We start from the raw sequence: 11,281 nt of genomic DNA, 5'->3' as shown, positions 1-11,281 counted from the left end.
AGTAAACCAGCGGAAAGGCTCACTAAGTACTCGTACCTTTACTGTGCGACAGTACAGTTACTGATGACAGTGCCACTAAAGTGGAGTTACTAAATGCAGTTTTCCGAAATTCCTTCGCCAAAGAAAACAAAGTAAATATTCCAGAATTCGAAATGAGAACAGCTACAAACATAATATAGAAGTAGATATCTCCGGTGTTGCGAAGCAACTCAAGTTACACTGTCAAGTAACTGATGTTGCTTAGGTGCCTGAACTGTCAGTGACAGAGGAAATGATGATTTTTTTTCAGAAAGTCTCTAATGTATAAGAAAAGTAGGTCTAATACATTTGTTTCTGATGTTCCTTAGTAAAAATTAATTTTCAGTAGTAATTTCCTTGCCTACTTTTAGTTGCTTTTACTGTCCTGTTTAAAGATAATCAACATTTTGGCAAGGAATTTTAATTTTTAAAAGGACTATATCGAAACGTACTTAAGTAGATCTACATCTACTATAAATGTTTGCATTTAACTTAAATAAAAATATTTAAGGTGCCAAAATTGCCAATCAGTTCACTTTTGGAATGTCAATTTTAGGTGTAATTCAAAGGTTCAGTTTCCATTTTATTTTATAAAACTGTATACTATATGTTTAACAAACCATGGTATTTGAGGTGATACATGCGACTCTGAAGCTTAAGAAAATAATATTAGAACTGACAATTATTTAATAGTATGGCCGTAATATTAGAAGGTAGAAAAAAGTTATCTTAACGTGACAACAATAGGAGCTCTTACTTAAATAGGAAATTGCTACTGAAAAAAGTTAGATGTAACTGTAAATTCTGGTTACAGGAGGAACATTTGAGTGATGTTTCATGTTGGCTTCGTTAAGTCAAATTTCACTGCTTCTTGATTACGCGTTAGTGAAACGGTTCAAATGGCTCTGAGCACTATGGGACTTAACTTCTGACGTTATCAGTCCCCTAGAACTACTTAAACCTAACTAACCTAAGCACATCACACACATCCATGCCCGAGGCAGGATTCGAATCTGCGACCGTAGCGGTCGCGTGGTTCCAGACTGTAGCGCTTAGAACCGCTCGGCCACTTTGGCCGGCGCGCTAGTGAACCGAGCTGGGACCAGCTAATTACATCGTTAAGCTATTTAGGGATACTTTTGTGAGGCTTGAAACACTCTTTAATTTTTACAATTTTTTGCACAGGCTTTGGACTGTGAAAATGATAAATGACCTTTTACCATTTTGGCGTGTTTAAAATCAGCCTAAACAGGCTGAACTAATGTACACTCTATTTACAATTTGTGGTGTCACCGCCAGACACCACACTTGCTAGGTGGTAGCCTTTAAATCGGCCGCGGTCCATTAGTATACGTCGGACCCGCGTGTCGCCACTGTCAGTGATTGCAGACCGAGCGCCGCCACACGGCAGGTCTAGAGGGACTTCCTAGCACTCGCCCCAGTTGTGCAGACGACTTTGCTAGCGATGCTACATTGACAAATACGCTCTCATTTGCCGAGACGATAGTTAGCATAGCCTTCAGCTACGTCATTTGCTACGACCTAGCAAGGCGCCATTACCAGTTTATATTGAGATTGTAAAACATGTACCGTCAAGAGCGATGTATACCAATTATGGATTAAATTTAAGTATTCCAGCAGCAACGTACCTTATTGGCTATATTAATTACATTGTCCTGTTCCAGACCTCACGCCAGTTTGCGTGAGCTTAAAAGCGTGCATTTCGGCTTCCTCCAAACTCCGTGAATTGGCTCCTGCCAATTCACAACACAATTACAACTTAATATTAGCGCCGATAATGCTGCTTCAGTGTTTTAATAATTTTAACTCAGTAATCTGTGACGACTCAGTGGTCCTCATAGTTTTTAATGCATTATTTTTAACATATTTTAGTTCAGTTTCTGATTATGGGCAATCGCTTTCAAGCAAGGCCTAATGTTGCCAGTCTGTTCATAATTCTTTACGATTCTCTCTATCCTGTCGTCCAGCTTCAAGTACTTCTTCCTGTTCTTACCTTCAAGATTCATTTCCAATTTCATGTACATGCAATTTGTGAGCTCTGCTTCCTTCTTCAGGCACTCAACCAAATAGGTGATTCTAGGATGCTGGTTTCCAATAATACTATTTATTTTGTTGTGCCACCCTTCAACAGCATTCGTCGTTCGGTGCCTTTTCCCGTAGGAGCTCCACATTTCTATTGGGATACCCTCATTCTCTAGCTAGTTGTCCATAAAGTAGTCAAAAAATTTATAGAGCCTTCCATTATCAGAAGCTTCTGCATGAATCTCAATCCCTCAATTGTTTACGTCCTCCGGTTTTACAAATGCCAACGCTGCACACATGCTGACCTGAAGTCTTAAATCCTAGTTCTGGCGGTACTCCACAGTTAGACCGAGAACTTGAATTCTTCTCCATAAACTCTTCTTCATATGGAAATAGCATCCATTTATTTCAATTGTGGGAAAAACTTGACGAATGGCTGATGTCGCAGTTGCCTCAAAATCGTCATTCACTTCTTTAGGACACCACTCAGAGACTGCCCTTTTTTATCAGACAAAACAGACGAACATATGTGTCTTTCTTCTTATTAGGGAGCAGTGCAAATACAGTAGGAAGAATGTTTGTTTCTTTAATCTGGCCTCCTAAGTCTACGTGTATGGTGTAGATTTGTGCAAACTGCCTGCTGCAGCTCTTAAATGTTCCATCCATACAAAAATGGGAACATGTATTTAAACTTTCTTTTCCTTTGCTTCCACTAAAAATCATTATTTTCTCCTCTAATCTGTCGTCTTCTAGAAGAAAACTACTGCCATTTCCCATTTTTAGTAGATCTTCAGGAAGATCAATTTCATAAGAGTTCTTAGGCTCTTGTTGGTTCCCCCCGCGCTTGACTCCGTCGATGACGCACGGTTCTCTTCATAGATTGTGAATTAGGCATCACTGTAACAAAGTCATAACCTTTATTATGTAGATTTCCTATTTCATCCGCGTATATCTCCGATAACTGTGTAGTTTCTTCTTAAGACCTTCTCTTCGCCCTTTCCACTTGCTTTCTCACTTCCAGAGCCGCATCGTCAGGTGGTCCACAGAGATGTTCTAATACGTTCAACACTTCTCCGTTCTTCGACAGCACCTTTCCCTTGCAATGATCCGATTTTCGGCCTAATCATATCCACGTAACAACACCTTCTTTAGATTCCCTCTGTTTAAGATACGCGTAACCATTGTAATGAGCAGAAGGCCTGGTCCTGTTCGTTGTAATAACGTCCATACTGTTGGTCACGTTAGGATCTTCGAAAGCAAACTGAGCGTAACGACTTTTGTTGCGGCCAGTGTGCAGGTTCGGTGACTGGACACAGTCCACGGGAATTCCACGGGTCGGGCGACGGGTCTGGAGGAGGAGGAGGAGGAGAAGGAGGAAGAGGGGGAGACAAAGGACCCAAACCTTCGGAGCAGGTGAAATCGTGGCAAATGTCCAGCGTGGCAAATGTCCGCACACCATACTGCCGGCCAGAGGGCGGCAACTGCCCTCGACCTGTCAGCTTTAGTGGCACTTCTTAGGGAGGAAAGTAAAATTCTTTTGCCTAGTGGAGAAGAAATTAAGATCACAAGGATATAACTTTTCTCTAACTACTCGTAATAATGGGGTTGATCATAGTTACTCTTTAGCTGCTGCTGTCGTGGTCCTGAATTCATTTACGGTTACTGTAACATTTAACTTCGAAAAGTTAAATTTAAAATTAATCTTGTATTATGTTTTTTTATACATTTATTATACTTTCAAAACAAAATTAAAGTATTATACAAAGGCAAACAATACTTACAATACAAAAGGAGCAGCTGACGTTATCAGTCCCCTAGAACTACTTAAACCTAACTAACCTAAGGACATCTGACACATCCATGCCCGAGGCAGGATGCTCAAAAACTAAAACCAGATTGACTCACTTTGCCAATATGGCTGAAACTATTTATACTTTCTTAACAATCCCGAACAATCCTTGGCATTGTTTAAAATTATTATTTCATTAATTAACAATTAAAACTTATCAAAAAAATGAAAACATATCTGATTGTATATTTTCTTTAGAACAGCTAGTGTACTACGATATTAGTACATGTCTCTTATTTCATTGGAGAATAAACTCTCAAATAAGAAATTACAATAATACATTTACATTTTTTATTAATTACTAGAGACTCCCTGCATGGGAATTGTTCCCTTCATTTACAGAGCTTCTACACTTTGAACTGAAACAAATTAAACAGTTGTTATCTCAATTATAATTTTTTCTAGACGAGTTACATATTTTGTTTACATGTGCGATCCTGAACGACACTGGGAAATGTTCGTTTTAAATGGTTCTTAATGGGCTGTTACGATTCAAGGAGACTTCCAGAGAGGAACCTAAGGTTCTTTTGAATGAAATAACGGCTAATAGAGAGAAACAGAAGGCTTCTCGTTCGAGACTCGAAGATGTGAGTGTGAAGAAAGATCTACTAGGCTAGACTCTTAAAAACTGAGACGAACAATGTAACGACTGGACTTAGGAAGGAAGTAGATTAAATAAAAAGAGGACTTGAATCTGTTGAATCTTGGAGTGAGGATATCTGCGGTCATATAGGTGACATAACAGAAGGCCAAGTAAGCGTCAATCACTGACTGGAAGAATGGATTAACGCTGTCGAAAGTGGTGTAATTGGTAGCTCAGACGTGCCTTCCGTAAATGTGGACAAGACTTGCGACGTTGTAGCAGACGTCAACAAAGAACGAGTTGCGATCGTTCAGAAAGTGTGCCAGAACGTCTCTCGTACCGAGGAGGGAGGGAGTTGAGTAACCAAACAGCTGTCAGTAAAGAGTAGTTAAGTCTCAGGCCGAACTCAACCGATAGTAAACAATAAAAGTGATTATGTCCAGTTCCTATCACGCTTTAAGGAGAAACAGGTGGAAATTAACTGGGAAAACCAAGGAACATTGCTTGAGCTGCATAAATTCACTTGGCATGAAAACGGGACGCCGGCAACGATTATGAAGGCTAATATAGAAGACAGTAATGATCGCTGGCCTAGGGATGTGAACGTAAATGAATTTAAGGATTTTGGGGAGAGACTATGTCGATTCCGAGAATGCAATCCGCCAGACCATCAGAGACACGATGAATTGTTCTACGATGTTGAGGAAGATGGCAACCGGAGACACTTCCTGTCAGTTTGGAAATACTGCACCTTTCATTACCCAGCTTTCGAGATACATTCGCATACACTTACTGACCAATTTCAGAATGTCTTTCCATTACTGTGGCGCCCTTCCCTCAAGATTAATTTCGTCTGCCGGCATATCAGGAATGATGCATGCGAATCTCAATGTGGGACCGCCGATCATATAGGGATTTTCGAAAAGCCTTTGTTTAGGAGTTTTGCCTGAAGGGTGATCAAGATCGTGTTAATTTGGACATCATAATGACCAAACCGAAGGCCCTGTTTCTTATTTTAAAGACTTTATACAACGTAATTAGTTTCTGGAGGCGCCTTATGACTCATCTGAGTTGACACGCGGCTGCCTGACAAAACTCCAACAACGACTACAATGTGGCATTGCAATTGCCAGGAGAAACATGAACGATGTTAAATCGTTTCAGTTATTACTGCAAGAGCTCGCGTACGAGAGGTGCAGTGGAACTAGTGGGTTCCCGCAGACTAGCGGGAGCACCCTTATTCGAATCGGAACTGGCAAGCCAACAGCCAACAAGGTCAAACGGCTCGCGGTGGAACCGAGGAGCGGAGGGAACCATTGGGCATCCCGCAACGGTTTTAATCAACGACGCGGATGGGAACAGAAAGGAGTGGCACACAACAGCACACCGGTAGACAGTAGCGTTGAGATCAAAAGTCCTGACCCTAGGCATAACGTGACACGTGAAGAGGGCGATGAGCAGGCCCGCAGCTGACTGGAAAAGGCCAGTGCGAGTACTTCTGGTTTACAGTTAGGGAGACCGTTGCTATTGTACATAGAGAATCAAGACATTAGGGAAGATTTACTGTTTTTAATATAAAGATTAGGAATATTAGTGTCCAGTGTGTTCTCGACATACGGAGGTACGTCTCCGTAATGAACCAGAGCGTTTTCGGAGCATGTATGAAGGAGAAAACCTGTCAGTAGAGCAAAAGATCCTGCTTAAAATCGATCTACTGTCGCAGAAGCACAAACATCTCTGCAAGACGTTTTTTTTAATATATTCTGCGGATCGTTTAGACTCCGTAAGATTGTCAACCTGAATATGGTGGAAATCGGAACGTTGAGAACGAGACGATCGTGTGGTATGCGCCTTATAACAAACTTAAAGGAATTTAAAGAACTGTGAACTAGCTGATGATGTAGACGAACGACGAATGCTTGGTATGTGCTTAAAAGACTAGCAGTAATCGGACTCGTTAATGATGCAGATTGTCCTCATATTATCCTTTCAATTCTTGAGTTTAGCGTTTTACAAATATTTACGGCTTGGTTGACTTTAAGGGTCGTCTGTATTATACAGAGTTCGTTCCTGCTCTGGGTCGCTCTTTCGATGAATAAAGGAAAGTTATGTCTTAGAGAGAAAGTCTAATGAATTAGGGTGGTACAGCCAAGCGCAAAGGTGCCTTGTGCTGTTAATTTTGTTTGCCAGACACGGGAATGGGCGTACTGTGCACTATTTATTTTGTGGCTGGACGCGGATATGGGCGTGACGTGCCGGTGATTGATAAATGGATTAGTCTTTTCAGAAGAGGAATGATGAATCGGAACTTAGCCAGGATGACGTTTCTGAAGAGCAGACGTGTTGTGTACATACAGGGTGTTTCAAAAATGACCGGTATATTTGAAACGGCAATAAAAACTAAACGAGCAGCGATAGAAATACACCGTTTGTTGCAATATGCTTGGGACAACAGTACATTTTCAGGCGGACAAACTTTCGAAATTACAGTAGTTACAATTTTCAACAACAGGTGGCGCTGCAAGTGATGTGAAAGATATAGAAGACAACGCAGTCTGCGGGTGCGCCATTCTGTACGTCGTCTTTCTGCTGTAAGCGTGTGCTGTTCACAACATGCAAGTGTGCTGTAGACAACATGGTTTATTCCTTAGAACAGAGGATTTTTCTGGTGTTGGAATTCCACCGCCTAGAACACAGTGTTGTTGCAACAAGACGAAGTTTTCAACGGAGGTTTAATGTAACCAAAGGACCGAAAAGCGATACAATAAAGGATCTGTTTGAAAAATTTCAACGGACTGGGAACGTGACGGATGAACGTGCTGGAAAGGTAGGGCGATCGCGTACAGCAACCACAGAGGGCAACGCGCAGCTAGTGCAGCAGGTGATCCAACAGCGGTCTCGGGTTTCCATTCGCCGTGTTGCAGCTGCGGTCCAAATGACGCCAACGTCCACGTATCGTCTCATGCGCCGGAGTTTACACCTCTATCCATACAAAATTCAAACGCGGCAACCCCTCAGCGCCGCTACCATTCCTGCACGAGAGACATTCGCTAACGATATAGTGCACAGGATTGATGACGGTGATATGCATGTGTGCAGCATTTGGTTTACTGACGAAGCTTATTTTTACCTGGACGGCTTCGCCAATAAACAGAACTGGCTCATATGGGGAACCGAAAAGCCCCATGTTGCAGTCCCATCGTCCCTGCATCCTCAAAAAGTACTGGTCTGGGCCGCCACTTCTTCCAAAGGAATCATTGGCCCATTTTTCAGATCCGGAACGATTACTGCATCACGCTATCTGGACATTCTTCATGAATTTGTGGTGGTACAAACTGCCTTAGACGACACTGCGAACACCTCGTGGTTTATGCAAGATGGTGCCCGGCCACATCGCACGGCCGACGTCTTTAATTTCCTGAATGAATATTTCGATGATCGTGTGATTGCTTTGGGCTATCCGAAACATACAGGAGGCGGCGTGGATTGGCCTCCCTATTCGCCAGACATGAACCCCTGTGACTTCTTTCTGTGGGGACACTTGAAAGACCAGGTGTACCGCCAGAATCCAGAAACAATTGAACAGCTGAAGCAGTACGTCTCATCTGCATGTGAAGCCATTCCGCCAGACACGTTGTCTAAGGTTTCGGGTAATTTCATTCAGAGACTACGCCATATTATTGCTACGCATGGTGGATATGTGGAAAATATCGTACTATAGAGTTTCCCAGACCGCAGCGCCATCTGTTGTTCAAAATTGTAACTACTGTAATTTCGAAAGTTTGTCTGCCTGAAAATGTACTGTTGTCCCAAGCATATTGCAACAAACGGTGTATTTCTATCACTGCTCGTTTAGTTTTTATTGCCGTTTCAAATATACCGGTCATTTTTGAAACACCCTGTAGTTCCACGTAGTCAGCGCGTACACAACTTTCCCACTAGAGCGCGCCCCGCTAAGCACAACAGCGCAGGCGCAGCGCTCGTCCGTCTCCGCACTACGAGATGGCGCTGCCTTAGAGACGGACCAAATTCTGCTTCCGCCGATCCGCGTATTAATATGTAATGCAGCCAATGAGATTGCTGCTAACGTAGAACTTTTTCTCCTGGCGGATCACACTCGCGCAGTGATACATGAACACGCGAGGTATTACAACGAGTGTACAGACCTCCAATTAGTCAGTCAGCCTTTGTCTGCAGCAGTCTGTACCAGTCTACATTTATCTGTACCAGTCTATAGTCAAGTTTCAGTCTGCGCCTAATAAGATTATCATATTCCTGTACATAGCCATGAAGAGAAACGTATAGACACTTTGTCAAGTATCAGAGATATGTGAGAATAAGATTAACGTACCAAGACCAAAGGAACTTCAGATTGTCAATTGTAAATAGCATCCACAATCAAGTTAAGTAAGGTTTATGATTTTTATTATTTTAATAAATATGTGTGAAAATTAATCAAGTACTGTTTAAAGTTGGTCACCGTCAATCTGCTACTCTAAGCGTGCAAGTGGCATTTCTATCGTCTGACCTAACGGCAGAAGATAAACACGCCACGATAAGACCACGAGACACATTGCTGACACTCGCCTACTTCGTTAGAGCGACAAGTCAAATAATCTGATGGTGTGTGTACCGAAGGTCTTACAGTACACACCCCACAAGACGAAACACAGTACTGATCGGCTGATGAAAGAAAGGCCGAGAACGCACTGAAATGTCGACCCGTTGAAAGGTAAAAAGAAGGTACCAACTACCAAAATACTCAGGTTTGTACAAATATGAAAATCACAAAAGATGGTGAGTAAGCACACCAACAGATGGGTAGACGAGTTCACTACCTACGCTTAGTCAGTGGAGAGTCAGTGGAGAGAGAATGCAAATCGTTTCCTTTCTCTCACAAATGTTTCAGAAGCCTAAACTAAGTTAAATGCATGGGATGACGTAAAATCTGTCAGAGCTGCAGTGAGCCTGAGATGAAAAGTTGCGATTGAGAAGACTATATTTGTCCTGCAGAAGCCAGCGCCAGTAGCAGCCCTTAGGGCAAACTGAAGAGCCAGTCCTATAGTAATGATAAATACTATGAGAACGGAAATGAGATGACAGAGTAGGGAGTATAACCATCCAATACGCTGTGTAGTTTCACTATGTCTAGTGCTACAAAGCACCGTGTTGCTATGACAGCAGGTGAGACAGATTACTTGCGTGTCAAACATGGTGGAACAAAACTGTGGGGAAAGCTCTTGGTGATGGTACTAACACAGTGTAACCACTTCCTACTCCCTCCACGTGACGTCACCTCTCATCCTCATACCCTTTACTATTCAATAAGTTGTAGAAGTGTTCCGTCACTCTTCTATAAAACATGTAAAGTATTCAATAATTTTATAATTCCAGATTCCTGTTGGGCCAGGGCAGTTTGCAAAGTCTATCGACCGTAGAATAGCGTAGCTGTTAAGTATTCCCTTTTAGTGTATTGAATAACTGCAAACTATTGACTGAGCTGGGCTACATCATATGTAAAGTTAGATAGCCCGTTGCTACATGTAAATTAATTGTTTCAAACTTCCCTGTTTGTAATTATAGTAGCCTTTCTCCCCCCCCCCCCCTCCACCCCTTCTTTTTTCTCCATTAGCATTATGCTCTTTTCATACGTCAGTGTATCGCCTGTGGATGGATTGTGTGGTACGGGTTAATATGTCGTCCCGAATCATTGTTACATGTCGCCGGAGGAAGGCACTGTGGACTGGGTCGTCAGCCGCAGGTTGAGCCGCGTCTACACCGGCACGCCGTGGGGGCGCCGGCGAGACTGAGGCGGCAGACAGCTCTCTGCATCCCCACCCTGTCCCCAGCTGGGTGCCGGCGACTCACCTCAGGCAACGCCGTGACACGGGGCGAGCATACCTGCGCTCCGTTGCCCGTAGGGAGAAGCGGCCACACCCACCTGAGCCGTCAGCTGAGTTCCCGTCACCGTATGTACCACAGAGTCATCAGTGACCCCAGGCGCGACCAGTCGCTGATCGGGAGTCAACACGGAAGATTCACCCGTTGAACATCTGGGAGTCTGTAAAACGACGAGAGGCTGCCTGTAGCGACAACAAGACTGGGCCGACACTGAATATTGCAAATGCATCAGACTCTCTCATTTTGTCCACGTGGAACTTTGTATCGGAAGGGGAGTTCACGCCCTACGAACAGTTAGATTAAGGCATGCGTTGTTCCGATCGTGTCGCACAAAAAGGGACGTGCTTCTCGGACATGGTCGACTGACAGTTCGTAATGTTTCTTTCCTGATGCCGCTGAGGGGAGATATATCGTAATTAATCTTCCTTCACCTCCAGCACTGATCAAGAACTGCTTTGCTATACAGTGCTGAGATATCACAGACTAAACAGTGATTATGGTATCGATCACATGAACTTTTGAGGACTTGATGAACATCTCATGTATAGTACAATTTAGTACAATAGCATTATTGAAACGAGTGCCTGGCACAAAATAGATGCTTTCCAGTGATGAATTTGTGCTCCGTGCGTATTTGTTGGCTGACGATACGTTTTTAGTGGCTCTTACCCCCTTTTTTGGTAGGTATTTGGAGGACAGCCTATGTATCACGACATTTAGCATTTCTGTTGCAACAACATCAGGACAGTTGTTCTTCATGCCTAGAAACAGCCTAGAGATGTGCAGTGATCTCAGTCCTAATCGTGTGAGGGGCAAGGTACTTATAAAGAGACTAATCGAAACTTCCCGTACCTGCGGTGGTTGTGGATCAATTAACTTTGAAACAG

The sequence above is a fragment of the Schistocerca serialis genome, chromosome 1 (genome assembly GCF_023864345.2).
Source record: "Schistocerca serialis cubense isolate TAMUIC-IGC-003099 chromosome 1, iqSchSeri2.2, whole genome shotgun sequence".
In the NCBI taxonomy this organism is placed as follows: Eukaryota; Metazoa; Arthropoda; class Insecta; order Orthoptera; family Acrididae; genus Schistocerca; species Schistocerca serialis.
Note: the sequence above shows the minus strand (reverse complement) of the source record.